General features: G+C 42.0%; 1 pseudogene; it reads right to left on the bottom strand.

Moving 5' to 3' along the window:
- Positions 1–311: 311 nt before the first annotated feature.
- On the bottom strand, positions 312–15,663 carry LOC128572594 (interleukin-6 receptor subunit alpha-like; annotated as a pseudogene).
- Positions 15,664–18,080: the final 2,417 nt, after the last annotated feature.

Below are 18,080 nucleotides of genomic sequence, written 5' to 3'. Positions count from 1 at the left end.
TGGGTGTCCAGCAGAGTCTTGACATGGCCCATGTTTGCTCCAGCACCTTTAAGCAGGGCATTTGGGAAGGGAGCTTTGAAAATTCAACCACCTTTTCCATCTGAACAGATGGAGCAAACTCATTTTTCATCCAGAGTGAAAGGGTGCGAAGCTGTTCTGTAATAGTGAAGCCAGAGGCCCCATGCCCCTGAGGGCTGGCATGGCGGTCAGGACTGCCATTCACTGAGCCATGCTCCGTCACCCTGGCTGTCAGCATGCCTGGAACCCAGTCTGTTAGCTATCTGGGGAAGAAGTAGTCTTGATTGCTGATGTCATAAGGGCTCCAGGGACACCAGAGTGGGGTGGGGGAAGATGAGAGGAACAAGCACTGGGGTGGGTGTGTGCCCCAAGGCATATGGTGGGTGCACGTTGGTCTTTCAGAGTCTGCAGCTGCCATGTCTTCTTGAACCTCAGGACAATGCCAATGCAGAGGAGTGCTCCGAAGGCCAGGCTTCCTCCAGCTACCAGGAACATGGGCAGTGGTTCTGAAGAAGGCTGTTGCACTGGGCTTGTTGTACTTGGAGAATCTTCAGGGTGCATATCATCGTCCTCTGTGTTAGTACTAGGTTCCTGTGTGGGGGTAGACACCTCGGCTGCAGGAGTACTCCTGGGTTCATCCATTTTGTGAATGTCTTTGACCGTTCTGCTTAGTATCGGACCTCAAACCGAAGCTGACCCCAAGAGTAGGGGTCTTTCCAGGTGACATTGAGCCAGCAAGGTTTTCTGGCCACAGCAGTGATAATGATGTTGATAGGTGGGTCGGGCTGCAGGATTCTTTTTTTTTTTTTTTTTTTTTGTGGTTTTTTGGCCGGGGCTGAGCTTGAACCCGCCACCTCCGGCATATGGGACCAGCATCCTACCCCTTTGAGCCACAGGCGCCGCCCAGGGCTGCAGGATTCTAAAGCCCTCAAATGTCAGGGTCCTGCTGGTCTTGCTCCCTGCACTGCTGGTGACACACAGGGTCACTACATGGAAAGAGGAGCCCCCCTCTCGCACTGGCAACTGGCAGGAGAACTTCTGGGACTCTTGAGAGTACTGGCAGGGTTTCACACATCCTTTCCCCGACTGATCTGACGTGGTGTTTGTGGGTAGGGTGTTAGGAGCTGGCCTGGTCTCTCCACAGCCTCTCCATAGCACCTGGCCCAAGGCTGGGCCTTTTCATTACATTTTTCCCAAGCTCTTTATGAATATGAACTGGCCAGTCTTTACCATCTTTATGATGGGGCCAAGGTGTTTGGAACAAGCAGCTTGACCGTTCTGATGGAAACCAGCAATTTATTGTTATCAATCTTAGTGGGCTTAGTTGACTCTACTCTGCTGCCTGTCAGTTTTTGTTATTATTGTGCTTAAGTTTCTAGCTTTTTTTTTTTTTTTTTGGTTTTTGGCCAGGGCTGGGTTTGAACCCGCCACCTCCAGCATATGGGACCGGTGCCCTACTCCTTGAGCCACAGGCGCCGCCCCTATTGTGCTTAAGTTTATTCTGTTTTCCTTGGCACGTATTCCCAATTTCACTCTTTTCAAGATCTCTCCTCAGCCTACATCCCTTCCTCGGGATATCACCCTTTTTCAACTTTCTGTCTCTGTCTTTATCAGTATTTTCACTCAGGCTCACGGGTAGGGTGTTTAAGGCTAAGGTGCCTGTGCTCTTGGCCCTATTCCCTCTCTTTCAGGACTTAACTTTATTATTATTATCATTATTATTATTAGAAATGGGGTTTTGCTGTACAGCCCAGGCTGGACTCAAACTCCTGGGTTTAAGCAATCCTCCAACCTTGGCCTCCTGAGTAGCTGGAACTATAAATGTGTCCTATCGTGCCCAGGACTTTAAGCAATTATTTCGTTTCTTTAACAAACAGGGTTTTTTGTTGTTATTGTTGTTGTTGTTTATTTGTGACAATATCTTGCTGTGTCACCTTAAACTCTTAGGCTCAGGTGATGCTCCTGCACCAGTAGGGGGGACTCCAGGTGCACACCACCATCCCCAGCTAATTTTGTGCATGTCTTGCTTTCTTAACTCCTGTCCTTAAGTAATCTTCCTCCTTAGCCTCCTTATACCTGCTAGGATTGCAGGTATAAGCTGCCATGCCTGGTCAACGAACACTTATACTGTAATCACTTTATAATGATTACTTCTTTTAATCTTAATTTTTTTTTTTTTTCAGTTTATGGCTGGGGCTGGGTTTGAACCCACCACCTCCGGCATATGGGGTCAGTGCCCTACTCCTTTGAGCCACAGAAGCCGCCCATTTTAATCTTAATCTTATAGAGAGGTACTACTGTTGTCATCACTAACATTCTTAAGAAAGAACTCTTTTAACGACTTCTCCCTCTTTCTAACACCTTCTTCTCCCTTATGCAAACTTCTCGGAAGAGTTTCTTAGTGCTCCCATTTCTGTCTCTACTGCTTCACTTCCTCACTCCTTAGCCTCTTGCAGGTTAGTTATGGGAACAAGAAAATTTACTCTGCCTGGGATGTTTGTGGATGCCTTCTGCCTTCCTTCGGCCCCCCACTATGTGGTGTAGTCTCATAAATGGCACCAATGATATAGTTACTAAGTACAAAAGGTACTTAAAGTCTTTCTTTTCTTGACCCACTCTGTGGCATTTGATATTATTGATAATTTTTCTTTTTAACTCTTTCATGACTTAATTTTCTTTCAGTTTCTTTTTTTCCCATTAATTCTCTCAATTTATTTTTGCTTTTTTCATCTGTCTGCTCCCTGAAATATTACTGTTTTTTTCAGGATTCCATCTTTGACCTCTTCTTCCTGTTCTCACGTCTTCTTCTGCTCTTTTGCTTTAAAATTTTGCCTGTTTATTGATGACTCCTTGATCTCTCTCTGGCTCAAACCCCCCTGCTGAGCTCCAGGCCCGTGTACCAAACTTCACACTGGCCATTTCCACTTGGATTCGGTCTTTTTGTATTTGTATGGCTAGTACTGAATTTATCTCTCCCTCACATCTGTTTCATCCCAATTTTCTACTTTGGTTGGCAACATCACCATCTGTCCAAGTCCACGTTCTGCAGTCTTTCTACAATTCTTTCTCTTATCTGTACATACCATTCACCAGTCAGTTCTCCTGCCTAAGTACTTAATAAAATTATTTCTTCTGTTCTCCTCTATAGCACTGTTTCATTTTAGGCCTTAATTGTCTTTCATACATTTCTGCAGTAATTCTCCCTGCCTCTGGTTTTTTTATACCTATCAAATTCATCCTTCAGTCCAGAGTAATCATAATTAGATCCCACCTATTATTCTTCAGACTCATCCTTAACCTCTAGTTTCCTTGTGCATTACAATCCTAATACTGAGCCATTTCTGCTGCCTCAAACATACCACTGTTTCATGCTTTCGTGTCACTGCCTACCCCTCTTTTCTTCACTTTTATAGTATCATTTATAAACTTTTTGGGGGCATACTTCACTTATTTCTGCATCCAAAAACATACCATGCAGAGTAAATTGTCTCATTCCCATAACTACTTTGGTGCCCTATCCTTATTTCCTTTATTTTATCATTGAATGCCATATTACACAACAATTATTGCTTTACTTGCTAGTTTTTCCTATAAAGAGGTTTGTTCTCAAAAGTCACGACCATGTTTTATTCATGGTCTAGTTCTGAGCTCAATAATTGTCAAATTGACTGGTTTTGTTTTCAGGGTTTTTTTGTTTTTGAGAAAGAAAACCAAAGCTTGAAAGTATGTTGTTTTTCCAAATCCTTGCATGGGAATTAGTTTACGGTTAACAGTGATCTTTTTGATTATATGTCTGTTTTCTAAATAATAGATAATTAAATTCACCCCAATTTCCTATTCTTTTTAATATTGAGGTTCAGTAGTAACTCACTTTTTTTAGCATATTACATTCATTCCTTTATTCCACATTTATTCCACCAGGCACTGAAGTAGTTCAGACTCAGTTCCCATATTTGAACATGAATGTAATCTGCTAGCAAGTTTCTTTTTATATAAACATTGCCTGATTCTTAGAAAGAAAAATACAATAATTAAATTGGAAAGAAATCTAGTCAATAGAAATATTTATGAAGCTATATCAATAATACTTACATTGTGGCTCGGTGCCCATAGCACAGTGATTATGGTGCTAGCCACATGCACCAAGTCTGGTGGGTTTGAGCTCAGTTGGGGCCAGCTAAAAAACAAGGCAACAGCAACAAGTGGCCGGGTGTTATGGTGGGTGCCTGTAGTCCCAGCTACTTGGGAGGCTGAGGCAAGAGAATCGCTTAAGCCTAAGAGTTTGAGGTTGCTATGAGCTGTGATGCCACAACACCCTACCAAGGGCGACACAGTGACACTCTGTCTCAAAAAAAAAAATATATATATATATATTTACATCGAAATTTTCTGTGTTATTTTTTCTTTTCTTTCTTTCTTTTTTTTTTTTGAGACAGGGTCTCATGATGTCACCTTCAGTAAGGTGTCACAGCTCATAGCAACCTCAAACTCTTGGGCTTAAGCAATTCTCTTGCTTCAGCCCCCCAAGCATCTGGGACTACAGGTGCCTGCCACAACGCCCGGCTATTTTTGTTGTTGTTGTTGTTACAGTTGTCATTGCTGTTTAGCAGGCCCAGGATGGGTTTGAAACTCCCAGCCTCGGTGCATGTTGCCGGCCCCGTAACTTCTGTGCTATGGGTGCTGAGCCTATTTTTGCTTTTCATACCTGCATGTATGTGTGGGTACAAATGTGAACGTTTACCTTGTATGTACATTGTGGGAGATAAAAGTATATACAAATAAATGTTTGCTCAGTGTTAATCATTTGGTTCAAAACCAGATTTTTATGATTTTATGTATTCAGATTGAGCTAAAAGAATGATCGGGAGGCTGAGGCAAGAGAATCACGTAAGCCCAAGAGTTAGAGGTTGCTGTGAGCCGTGTGACGCCACGGCACTCTATCCGAGGGCGGTACAGTGAGACTCTGTCTCTACAAAAAAAAAAAAAAAAGAATGAGATACAGAATGACTATCAGTTGCTTTGGATGGAGGTTGCTCCCCTGTTGTCCTTTCTCTGGAGTCTAGAAATAAAGCCAGTGCTTATTTAAATATTCAGGTAATGGCTTTTATGTCTGTTGCATTGAGTGTGTAAAATCCTAAGTATTTGTTAGGGTCTATGGGTTTGTAAAAGTGGCAGCGGTTACTCACTGAGGTACTGTTTGCAACAGGAAAAAATTGACAGAGATGAAGTGTCCATAAGTAAGGTGCAGCTTTAAAATCATGTCTTTAAAGAATAATGAGGCTACAATTAAAACACCCCATGCTGTTAAAAATTTGAAAGAAGAGACTAAGCTATGAGCACAAGGTGATCTTCTTTCTGCCTTTAAGAAAATGAATATGTGTACTTGGAAACACTGAGAAAAAACACAAAGAGAATACACCAACGTGTACTAACAGAGCTTACCTTTGTGTAATGGGATATTCTTTATTTTCAAAAATTTTATGACTTTGTATTTCTCTTACCATGTAAAAAACATGACTTAAAAATATAAGTGAAAATTAAACACCTAACTTTTATCTACTTACCTAGTGAATTCCTTTGCCATGTATTTTACCTCAGGATGAAAAAGCAGGACAGTCCCATAAAGCGTGACACATGAACTTTAGAAATTTAGATATGCTGGAGCTGCCTGGGCTGCCAACACAATAATGCACAAAATTTCAATAGCAGCTCTAGAACAGTGCTGTCCCATGGAAATATGATGAGCCATATATAATAAAATTTTTTCTAATAGCTCGATTTTTAAAAATAAAAAGGTAGTAAAATGTTAATAATGCCTTTATCCTAATAGATCCAAAATACTATCATTTCAACAAGTAATATTTTTATATACATTTTTAATATCGTCTTTGAAATCTTATGTGTACTTTACACTTACAGCACATCTTAGGCTGGACTAACCACATTTCTGGCACTCAGCAGCCACAGGTGTGTCCTCATAGCTACTGTATTGGACCACACAGTCTAGAGCAATGTTTATCATCATCATCGTATCTTTGTCATAGTGGTGCGACTCTGTATTGGGGAAAAGTTCACACAAATTTCTTATCCTTTCTTTGTTTGAAAAGCAAAGCCAATGGACATATATTTTCATGATCAGTTTTGCAAATAAAAACAGCATAAGTTTGCAAATACAAAGTAGCTATGGGTTTTAATTTTCAGTATCTTTTTATAGCATAATTTTTGTGAAATATTATTTTGAAAGTTAGCATTTAGAATAATCTCCCAGTTCATATACCTTATGAATTACAAATTCAATATAGGTTGACTTTCTTCAGTAAGCTAATAAAGACCTAGAGAAGCATTTAAGAGCTCATGGAAAGCAAGGATCTGAAGTGGTTAATTTAAGTAATAAAAATGAAAAACTTTGCCAAGTACAAACTGAAATAGACCAGTTAACACAGCAATTGGAAAGACATAAAGAAGAGCTCCAGACTGCTGACAAAGAACGTAATGATCTGTCTAGTTGTGGGGAGTGTTCATCAATTCTCACACAGTGAGCTTAAGACCTTTGAGACCTGTATTCAGGTTTTCGGTTTATTTTTGGATTTTTTTTTTTTGTTCTGGTAATTCAAGGTTTTCTGAAGTGTTGTTTATACCCTCTAAATGATTGTAATTGTTCCACAATTTGTTTGGATGTCTTTCTGAAGCACACCTATTCTTAGGATAGATCTCCAAACTCTCTTCTATTTTTCTTCAAGATTATTTTCATCTCTGTCTTTTTATCTCTGCATAGTGACAGAACTTCTGAAGTTGGTTCTCTATATCATTTCTTGCTCAAGAATCCTTTAAAGATGTTTTTAAAACTATTTTTGTCTAAAAAAAGTAAGTTGGTAGCTAACATTTTTCATCTTTAAGTTTAAATAGATGGAAAGGATGAAATTTCCACTCTTATAATATATTGATCTCTTAAAATTAAATAGAATCATAATTCTTTTAATTATAGCCAATAAAATTTAAATTAAGTTTCTGCTTGAAACCCTCACAACATTTTATTCTATTGGGAGACGCCTGTGGCTCTGTGAGTAGGGCGCTGGCCCCATGTGCCCAGGGTTCAAATCTGGCCCTGGCCAAACTGCAACAAAAAAATAGCTGGGCGTTGCAGCAGACACCTGTATTCCCAGCTACTAGGGAGGCTGAGGCAAGAGAATCACTTAAGCCCAAGAGCTGGAGGTTGCTGTGAGCTGTGACACCATGGTACTCTACCGAGGGCAACAAAGTGAGACTCTGTCTCAAAAAAAAAAAAAAATTATTCTATTATAACTTAAATGTCTTTTTTTATTTTGAGTGAAAGAGGCTTGCTCAATTGTACTGGCTAGAGTACAGTGGCATCATCATAGCTCACTGTATCCTCAAACTGGGCTGAAGTGATCCTCCTTCCCAGCCTCCTAGGTAGCTAGGATTATAGGTACATGCAACCAGCCCTAATTATTCTATTTTTAGTAGAGAGGTGTTCTTGCCCTTGCTCGGGATGGTCTTGAACTCCTCAGCTCAAGCGATTCTCCCACCTCAGCCTCCAGAGTGCTAGGATTACAGGCGTGAGCCATCATACACAGCCTTAAATGTCTTTGTGATCATGCTATCTTCCATCTGCAATTTAAAAAAACATGAATTCAAACTTTTTTTTTTCAGACAGAGTCTCACTATGTCGCCCTTGGTAGAGTGCTGTGGTGTCACAGCTCACTGATACCGGAAACTCTTAGGCTTAAGCGATTCTCTTGTCTCAGCCTCCCAAGTAGCTGGGACTATATTTTTGTTGCAGTTGTCATTGTTTAGCTTTTCTGGGCCGGATTTGAACCTACCAGCCTGGGTGTAAGTGGCTGGCACCCTGTCCACTGAGCTACGGGCGCCACCTGAATTGAAAGTTTTTATTTTAAAAAATTTTCTGTGACTATAATGTTTTTGTTTGTTTTCTTAGAGACAGAGTCTCACTTTGTCGCCCTCAGTAGAGTGCTGTGGCATCACAGCTCACAGCAACCTCTAGCTCTTGGGCTTAGGTGATTCTCTTGCCTCAGCTCCCCAAGTAGCTAGGACCACAGGCGCCCACCACAATGCTCGGCTATTTTTTCTGTTGTTGCAGTTTGGCCAGGGATGGGTTTGAACCCACCACCTTTGGTATATGGGGCTGGTGCCCTACTGACTGAGCCACAGGTGCCACCCGACTATAAATTTTAAAGCATTAACATTTTTCTCTGGATAGTGTTATCACAATTATTAATATCAATAATATTAATAATAAAGTTATAAATATACCACAAATACTGATAAATACTAAATTAGAAAAGTAAAGTTTTATTAGGAATACATCCCTTAATGAAACATCATGGGAGAAAATAGAGCCTTTTTTTTAAAGACAGTGTCTCACTTTGTTGCCCTTGGTTGAGTGCTGTAACATCACAGCTCACAGCAACCTTCAGCTCTTAGGCTTCGGCGATTCTCTTGCCTCAGCCTCCTGAGTAGCTGGGACTACAGGCTCCCGCGACAACGCCCGTCTATTTTTTGTTGCAATTTAGCCAGGGCCGGGTTCGAACCCGCCACCCTCAGTTTATGGGGCTGGCGCCCTACTCACTGAGTCATGGTGCCACCGGAAAAATAGAGTCTTATTTCAAGCCTTTAGCCAGCCCCAACATTTCAGAGTATCTTTTTTTTTTTTTTTTTGGCCAGGACCGGGTTTGAACCCACCACCTCTGGTATATGGGACCAGCACCCTACTCCTTGAGCCACAGGCACTGCCCTTTCAGAATATCTTTTTATCTGTTGCTCCAAACTTTTTTATATTTTATATCTATTTTTCTTTTTTATATCTTGAGACATTGTGCCATTGTGTCATGAATGAGATATACATGCATGTCTTTTTTTGAATTGTGAGATAAAGGCAGCTGTGAAAGGAGGATGGGGATGCAAAATCCACATAATACCTAGACCACAAGCAAGTTCTTAGGTGGATCATTTTTGAGAAGCAGTGTACATGGTGTATGCAAATTATAGATCCATGTATTGATTCCTTAAAACTTTGTGCAAACCGTAGTTTTACATAATGCTTGGAGAGTCTTCATGTTATCCCAGGAATAGGTATAATCTAGTTTGAAGACCATTGCTTTATATCAATGAATTGATTTTATATAGTGTCATCTCCACTTATTAGTAGAATAGAAGGAGACTGTGTATGTGAAAAGCCCATAGCAAACATCATATTAAATACTAAAAGACTGAAAGTGTAAGGATGCCCACTCTTAGCATTTCTATTCAGCTAAGTACTTACTGGAAGTCCTAGCCACAGCAGTTAGACAAGAAAAAGAAACAAAAGGCATACAAATTGCAAAAAAAAAAAAAAAAAGAGTAAAGTTATCTCTGTTCAAAAGATTCCTCAAAAATGACAACTGATAAATGAATTCAGCAAAGCTCACGATACAGATCAACACACAAAAATCAGTCACATTTCTATACACTAAGATGAACAATCCAAAAAGGACATTAAAAAAAGAAAGAATGAAAGAAAATAGTCTCATTTATCATAGCATCAAAAAGAATAAAATACTTAGGAATAAGCTTAACTAATGAGGTGAGAAGCTTGTATACTTGAAAACCACAAAACATTGCTGAAAGAAGTTAAAGAAGACACAAATAAATGGAAAGACATCCTGTGACCGTAGATTGCAAGACTTAATATTGTCAGAGTCTCACTTTGTCGCCCTAACATGATCTATAGATTCAGTGCAATCCCTTTCAAAATTCAAAATTAGAATTTTTGCAGAAATAGAAAAAAATTCTACAATTCATATGGAATCTCGAAGGAAACCCTAGATCTCAAAAATAGTCTTGAAAAAATACATAATTAGTGCAGTTTTAATAATTCTTCTGTGGTTTTAGTTTTATTGCAACACTTTTAGATCTCATTCCTCTCTTTTCCCATCTCCTTTTGCATCTTCCGTCCTCATGCATACATACAACATACCGGACATGGCTTCTCGTGTCCAGTATGTTGTATGTATGCATGAGGACGGAAGATGACAGCAATCCTCAGAAATGACAGCTGGACTCAACAGTAGATTCCTATTGGGTCATAATATTTAGATTTTGGCATTCTGCCCTCTCAGTTGTAGTATGGAGGATTCAGGTTGGTAAATGCAGTGAGGAGAAAGGAAATAGGATAGGAAAATCAGGAAATAACAGTGCCATAAAATATATTCTAAAAATCAAGGCCCATAGAAATTCCTACAAGATTTTCAAGTGGCCCTCTTCATATGTCACAAATACGTTTGTATAAGCATTTGAGATACTGAAAGATGAAAGAGAATCCTCAATTTTGCCTCTTCATTGAAATTAAGTGTTAGGGCTGAAGCCTCATGAATTTCACTGGTGAAGGGAACATACGTAACTGAAAAAATTAGTTGGTCTTATTTGCATTGTGACTTAGGCTTTTAGGTATTTACCTAATAGGGTCTTTATTCCTAGAAAGAGGTTAAAAGAAAACTCTCTGAAATGTGGGATCTTGAAGAAACAGTGGCAAAACTTGAGCTGGTAATTTGGTGTCAGAGTGAATTGCCAACATTTTCAGTAACAACATTTTTATGCTTTATTTTGCTGCTCAGGTTCTAACAACACCAATCTTGCCATTCCATATAAATGGAATCGTGTAATATGTGGCCTTTTGTGTCTGCCTTCTTTCACTAAGCATAATGTTTTGAATTTTTGTCCATGCTGTAGAATGCATCAGTACTTCATTCCTTTTTAAGGCTAGATAATATGCTACTGTACAGATATATGATTCAATACTTTTATAATTTAGTCTCATTACAGTAGGTTATTAAAACCAAAAATTAATAATAATTTAACTATTTTGAAAAGTATTCCACCCTCCTTTTTGTTTGTTAATACCATTTTCCTAGTCATTGCTTATTCTGTTAGTCTTCTGATGAAAAACATCCCAGGAGGAATCTAGCTATAGCACATAGTTCTACATAGGGGTGTCCAACCTTTCTTTTTCATTCACTCTGCCACACATTGGAGAAATAAGAGTTGTGCTGGGACACATAGTAAATGCACAAACATCAACAAAAGCTGATTTTCGTGACACTGGATACCACAGATAAGCAAAAGAAGTCCTCACAAAATCAGCATGTGACCCAGGGGCTGCAGGTTAGACACCCCTGTTACAGTCTGGAACTGGCAGAAAGAACACCTTGCTTACAGGCAGCAAGTTGTTTGAGGATTTTCTTGAATAGCCTATTGAATTGAAAGTTTCTAGTAGGGTTGAAAACAAACACTAATACTGATTTCCAAGTTTTCTCTTACTTATATTTTTACACAGTCTAGCTGCAATGTCCTAGTAACATAAGTCAATTAAAAAAGAAGACATTTTGATATGCCAGCACATAGTAGGTACTCAAATGCTTGCTGATTTTTGTATGTGCCTTGAACAGTGTATCATAATGGCTTCCTTTTTATTCAGTTTAGCAAGTGTTCAACATTAACTAATTGAATTATCTCTATCTGCTAATTGTTGTCTACTCTTGAATCTCAGACATGTAAAATTATCACATGGTGTCAATAAATATAGAGTAGTTTTGTTTATTTATTTATTTATTTGACAGAGTCTCACTTTGTCACCATCAGTAGAGTGCTATGGTGTCATAGCTCACAGCAACCTCAACCTCTTGGGCTCGAGCAAACCTCTTGTGTCAGCCTCTCGAGTAGCTGGGAATACTGGTGCCCACCACAAGGCCCAGTTATTTATTTTTTTTTCTTTTTAGACATAGGGTTTTACTCTTGCCCAGGCTGATCTTGAACTCCTGAGCTCAGCTGATCCACCCACCTCAGCCTTGCAGAATGCTAGGATTACAGGCATGAGCCACTTACACCTGGCCTTAGAGTAAGTGTTTTGATGATGTTTTCACTAGAATGTAAGCTCCATGAAGGTAGAGCCAGGGTAGGCCCCTGACCTTCCCCATAAACCTGCCCTACCTTCTGTGCTCAGCATCGTGGTGAATGTTGGGCTCTTGATGGCAAGCGTGGCTCAATTCAGTTTTACTGTGGCCATAACAATACTAGGCGATTTTCTTCCTGCTTCCTTCAAATAGTTATGTTGAGAAATAGACAACCACCAGAACTCCCATTCTACTGACTCTATGAATTTGATAACTCTGAGTACCTCATATTTTTATATTACATATTTATATATTTATTTCTCAATTGGTCTGGTACTCAGAGGACATCTCACTAAGTGGCACTTATCTAGCCCCAACAGGTAACTACAGAGATAATATGAGATTAAAACATACAGGGCAGCAGAGTCAGTCCAGTATACTGGGAACAGAGCCAGTCCTCACAAAATGGTGAACTCCTTCCTTGACATACAGAACGGACTCTGAGTGCAGGAAAGTCAGCACAAGAATGGCAGGGAAGAAGGGAAGAGAGAAGGTGCCTAGGAAGAATGCCACTGAGGGAAAACCTAATGTGCTCATGGATTTTCCAGACGAGCTTCTGAACTTGACACTCATGTAGGGACAAAAAGTCTGGGACATTGTTCCAGGCAGAAGTCAGTGGCCATAAAAAGACAGACATGCAGGACAAAGGGGCAAAGAGATATCTGTCCTATTTGGATGCATATTATGTACCAGTCACTGCACCAAGGGTTCCCCAAGCCTCACAGGGCATGGAAATAGAGAACAGCAAACTCATACGAAAGGGAGGGCCCCAGTGGGTTCCTGGTATCACAGGGACTGTGAGACCACATAAGCATGGAAGGGACATGGCCCAGGAATCCCCAGAGAACACAGCTCCAACACTTTGATCACACATTTTTCATTCAAGCACTCGGACATATATATACTGCTATAAACTGATTTCTGGGTCCAACTCTGATGGCTGAGTGCTGTGGATATATGCAGTCAAAAAGGAGTGACAGAAGTATGTTCATCAGGGATCTTCCCAAAGAACAGAAACAACAGGAGAGAAAGAGTGATTTTAAGGAATTGGCTCACAGTATTGTGTAGCTGGCAAGTCTGAAACTCTCAGGGCGACCAATAGAAAATAGTGGGTGTTGAAGCTTGCGAGCAGAAGCCGTCTGTGGGCAGAATTCTCTTGGGGCAGCTTAGTCTTTTCTATCAAGGCCTTCAGCTAATTACCTGAGGCTCTGTGTTGGGAAGGTCATCTGCTTTATTCAAAGTCTACAGATTTAAATGTTAATCTCTTCTAAAAAAGAAAAACAAAGAAAAACCTGACAGCATCATCTACACTAGTGTTTGAATAAATATCCGGGAGGCATTATGGTCCTCCTATACATACTATACAAGTCCACATGTAAGATTAACTCTGTCTCAAAAAAAAAAAAAAAAAAAAAAAGTTGGACACAGAGTGAAATCCACCACCAGCCTTCCTGGTTTTCCAGCTTGCAGATGGCAGATGGTGGGACTTCATGGCTTCTGTAATTGTGTGAGCCAATTCTCATATTTTCAAATTCCTCTTACATAGGATCTACACAGATAGCCACTTGGTTCTATTCCTCTGGAGAACCGTGACTCATCTCCAAACACAGTTCCTGGGGGTTGGAACTTCATTGCATGTGAATTTGTGGAGGTGGGGGACATAATTCAGCCCAGAACATGTTTTCATTTCACCAAAGAGAATGACGAAGGTAAAACATGATGGATAATGGGCTCACAGTTGCACCCATTAGACACAGTTAGACACAGTCCAGTGGGGATGTCAGGGACTGGGTGTTTCTCCTGGAGAGCTGGTCGTCTCAGGTGAGGAGAATGTGAGCCTTGTCTGGAGGGTGTCCCTGTTAATTGAGGATGATGCTGTTTTCTCCTTAATGGGAGTTCCCTGGGGAAGGCCAGAGGTCTCTAAGGGTGCAATTTTTGGCCTCCAGGGGGGCCAATCTGTCTCATCATGCATCTCTCTGACCACTGGGCAGAAGGTCACAGGGTGGGAATCATGTGTCCACAAGCAGAGGAATGGCTTTAGGGGCAGAAGGAGAGAGAGCCCAGAGAACTGGCACACCTGGGACACATCTGTCACATTGTGGAAGGAAATTTCTCCTTTGTCACAGTCCAGGAAAACACCCACCTGGCGGAGAGGCCTGGGGGGATACAGGCCCGGGTCCTGGGGTAGGAGAGAGCCCTGTATCTCTTCTTGTAAAGCTCCAGTGCCCAGAGCCCATGCTGTGGGACTTGGGGATCTGTCTCTTCCGACCTATGCCCTCCAGATACACGCCCAGGATCCAGACCCTCCTGTCTCCAACTGCCACTTCCCAGTAATACCTTCCAGTGCTGAAGCACTCCCGGGACAGGACACAGGGGTCCAGGTTGAACCTCCAGGGTCTGGAGGGCAGGTCCTGGGTGAAGTGCAGCCGCGTCGCACTCTTCTGATCTTCAGACAGGCTGAGTTTGGGACTCATGGTATCTGGGTCCAGGGACAGGCTCACTTTGGGAAGAGGAGAGGGTCAGGTGTTGGGGTGCCCACACCCCATGTCCACACTGATAGAAAATCCTGAGGTTTGTTCCCCACTTTGGGGTTTCCCCCTCTGTCTCTGGGGATCCCTTCACTGTCCCATGTCCTGTGCCAGGAGCAGGTTCCCAAGTTTTCAAGACACAGAATGCAAGGGACCAGAGAAAAGAGATCCTGAGGAGGCCAGATCATGGCTGAGTGCACGGCATCGCCCGGGGTAGCTCCCAGGCTGGAAACTGAGCTTATTTCACAGGTTCATGCTGGTGGGGGGTGTGTGGGAGAGAGACAGACAGACCGACAGACAGGGTCAGAGGCAGAACTACAGAGGCAGAAGATGGAGACAGACACAGAGAAATTGAAAGGGGCAGAGAGACTGGGAGACAGAGACAGAAACAGAGATGGCGAGACAGAAAGAGATTGAGAAAGAGAAGAGATACAGAGATAGTGATCAACAGCAAGAGACAAAGTGAGATAGACAAAGAAAGAAAGAGACATGGAGACACAGTCAGAGAGCTGGAGATTGAGAGGCCGGGCTGGCGGAGGACATGGGCACACAGCCTGTTCATGGATTCAGCACCATTCCCAGCCATAGAGTCAACAGTGGTCCTCCTTGTCCTGAAACCCCAGGAGAGATCCCCACATCCCCCACCTATGAAAAGCACTTCTCTCTCTTGCCCTGTGTGCCTGGGTCCTGCTTTCATTATTTCCTCAGTGGTCCCAGAAGACCCACTTGTCTCATTGTCCCAGAACCCCCACCCTTCAGGGCATAGAGATCTGTCTACACCTTGGCTTGCACACCACCTTCCCAACACCTGAAATCATCACTGCAGCCCTGGCCAATGTTTTCCTTCTGAATTCCATGAGCTTTTGTTTCTGGGGTCCTGGTCTGTTGTCCCAGGCATTCATCATCCCCTAAACCTTCCTCTCTATGGACTAGAGGAGATCCATGGGCCTTGTTATCAAATCCTCCCCATTCCCCCCAAATGTCTCTTTATCTCCTTTCCGAAGGGGAATCCTGCCTCATCTTTCTTTTCAGCAAAGACTGAGTTTCTTTCCTCCCAGACATCCCTGCTGCCCGTTCCCACATTTCTTCTTCTCTTCCTCACCTAGAGCCTTTTCCACTGAGTCTGAACAGTGGAACGGAGTAGTTACCATCCCATCTCCATCATGGCCGTCTACCAACACTCTGGCTGTTTCTCATTTCCCTTCATTCCAAATGCTCTTGTCATTCAAAGGAATTATTTACTTATGTTTAAAAATATTATTTCAGACTTACAAAAACATTGCAAAAAATAGCATATGATGTGCATATATGGTAGCATTTTCCATAGTGTAGTAAAATGATCCAAATTAGAAAACTGACATTGATACGATGCTATTAAATAACTGCAATGTCATCCGCAGAACTTTTTCAAATTTTGCCAACTGTCCTCTCCCAAGTTCTCCCATTGAACCCATCTCATGCTTGGCCAGTTCTGCCTCTCCTGGTCCCCGCTCTTCTCAGCCACACTTCTCTACACACCCTACTAACGAGGTCATGTCCAGAGGAGGACAGCCACTGATTTCTCTGCTGTAACAGGATCCCTTGTGTCCCCTGCCTTAAAAAAGTGGACTCTGCAGGGTCTCCCACATCCAGTACAGTTACTGCCGTTGGGTCTCCACACCTCCACTCCAAGAGTCTCAGAAAACACAAAAGAAGAAGCTAAGGTCTCCAACGACAGTTAAAACTGGACTTTTACAAGGATTTGGCTACCTCAAAACAGCATTTGACATGGCTTTTCTGCTGTCTGGAATAGATGAGAACACACACTCATGCGCAAAATTCAAGCATGTGATCACATAAGCACATGCACACACATGAACGCATACATTCAATCACACATATATGTATACAACACACATGCACACACCCATGCACCCACACGTGCATGCATTCGTGTGTCCCTACATATGCACACACTGCATACATGCATGCATTCTCCTGCACACACTCATGCACACACATGTGCAAACACAAACACACACACATGCCTGTGTATGCACTCACACTCATGCACATGCATGGGTACACAGATAAAGATGCACGTATGTGTATGCACATGAACACACATGCAGGAGTATGCATCAGAATGCAGACTAAACCAGAGACGCTCTGGTTTGCCTCATGCTGCCTTTCATCCATCCCTATCTTACAATCCTGTCGAGTAACTCTGAACTTTCCTTATTTCTGTCAGTAATTAGGGAGGGAGGCTTGGCACCCATAGCTTAGTGGTTAGAGTGCCGGCCATATACACTGGGGCTGGCGGGTTCAAACCCAGCCCGGGCCTGCTAAACAACAATGACAACTATAACAAAAAAATAGCCGGGGCTCTGTGCTCATAGCACAGAGGTTATGGCACCAGCCACATGCATCGAGACTGGCAGGTTTGAATCCAGCCTGGGCCAGCTAAAGCAACAATGACAACTGCAACAAAAAAATAGCTGGGCATTGTGGCAGGTGCTTGTAGTCGTGGCTACTGGGAGGCTGAGGCAAGAGAATCTCTAAATCCAAGAGTTTGAGGCTGCTGTGAGCTGTGACACCACAACAATTTACCCAGGACTAGCTTGAGACTCTGTCTCAAAAAAAAAAAAAAAAAAGCCAGGCATTGTGGTGGGTATTTGTAGTCTCAGCTACTTGGGAGGCTGAGGCAAGAGAATTGCTTAAGCCCAGGAGTTGGTTGCTGTGAGCAGTGAGCAGTGATGCCATGGCACTCTACCGAGGGTGACATAGTAAGACTCTGTCTCAAAAAAAAAAAAAAAAAATAGGCAGAGAGGGAGAGAAACCAAGACCCATGTGCCATAGTAAGAACTCCTTGCCCTTTTCTCTTCCTCTGAGACCAGCTGTGACATCAGGGACCCAGGAGCAAGTAACACCCACCATCCTTTTGTCACCACTTGATGGAGTTAGGTCTGTATTTCTGGCTCTATCTGTTTTGTCTTGGGGGGTCTTGGGATGCAAAGAGTCCAAGGCTCTAAATGTGGCCCTAACCGTGTATGAAATCAGTCTCCCTCCAACCTGCAATGAAAAAGAAAGATGTGAAATTGGGGTGGTTTAGCATATCAAAAAGGTAAAACTGCACATTCTGGGATGCTAAGCCATAAATGAGAACTTATAGAGATCTTTTGGAAATCGCCCTGTAAAGTGAGAACAAGTATATATTCTTCAGTCTCAGTACACAGGAACAGGGGATCTTATTCCTAAGGGCAGTATTCATATATAATAGTCCTTTGTCCCAGACCTCCTTCAACCTTCCTAGTCTGTCATGATGTTGTTTTTATAACCAGTCAAGAGACAATCTCTACTCCCAAAATAGGGGCTGAAGTATAGGAGCAAGTGCCCACCTAAAATCACATACAAGGAAGTGAATGGAATGAATGAAGGAAGAAAACAGTCAATATTGAAGATAATCATAATGATCAAAACAGCAAGCCCTCCCCAGTGTCAACTCTGCTATGAACAGTACTGCAGTAGCCATTACAGTGATGTATCAGGATGGTGTTATCACCTGCAGCACAAAGACTAATTCATGGTT

Source organism: Nycticebus coucang, chromosome 20 (assembly GCF_027406575.1).
Source record: "Nycticebus coucang isolate mNycCou1 chromosome 20, mNycCou1.pri, whole genome shotgun sequence".
Taxonomy (NCBI): Eukaryota; Metazoa; Chordata; class Mammalia; order Primates; family Lorisidae; genus Nycticebus; species Nycticebus coucang.
Note: the sequence above shows the minus strand (reverse complement) of the source record. Positions and strands in the feature narration are given on the sequence as shown.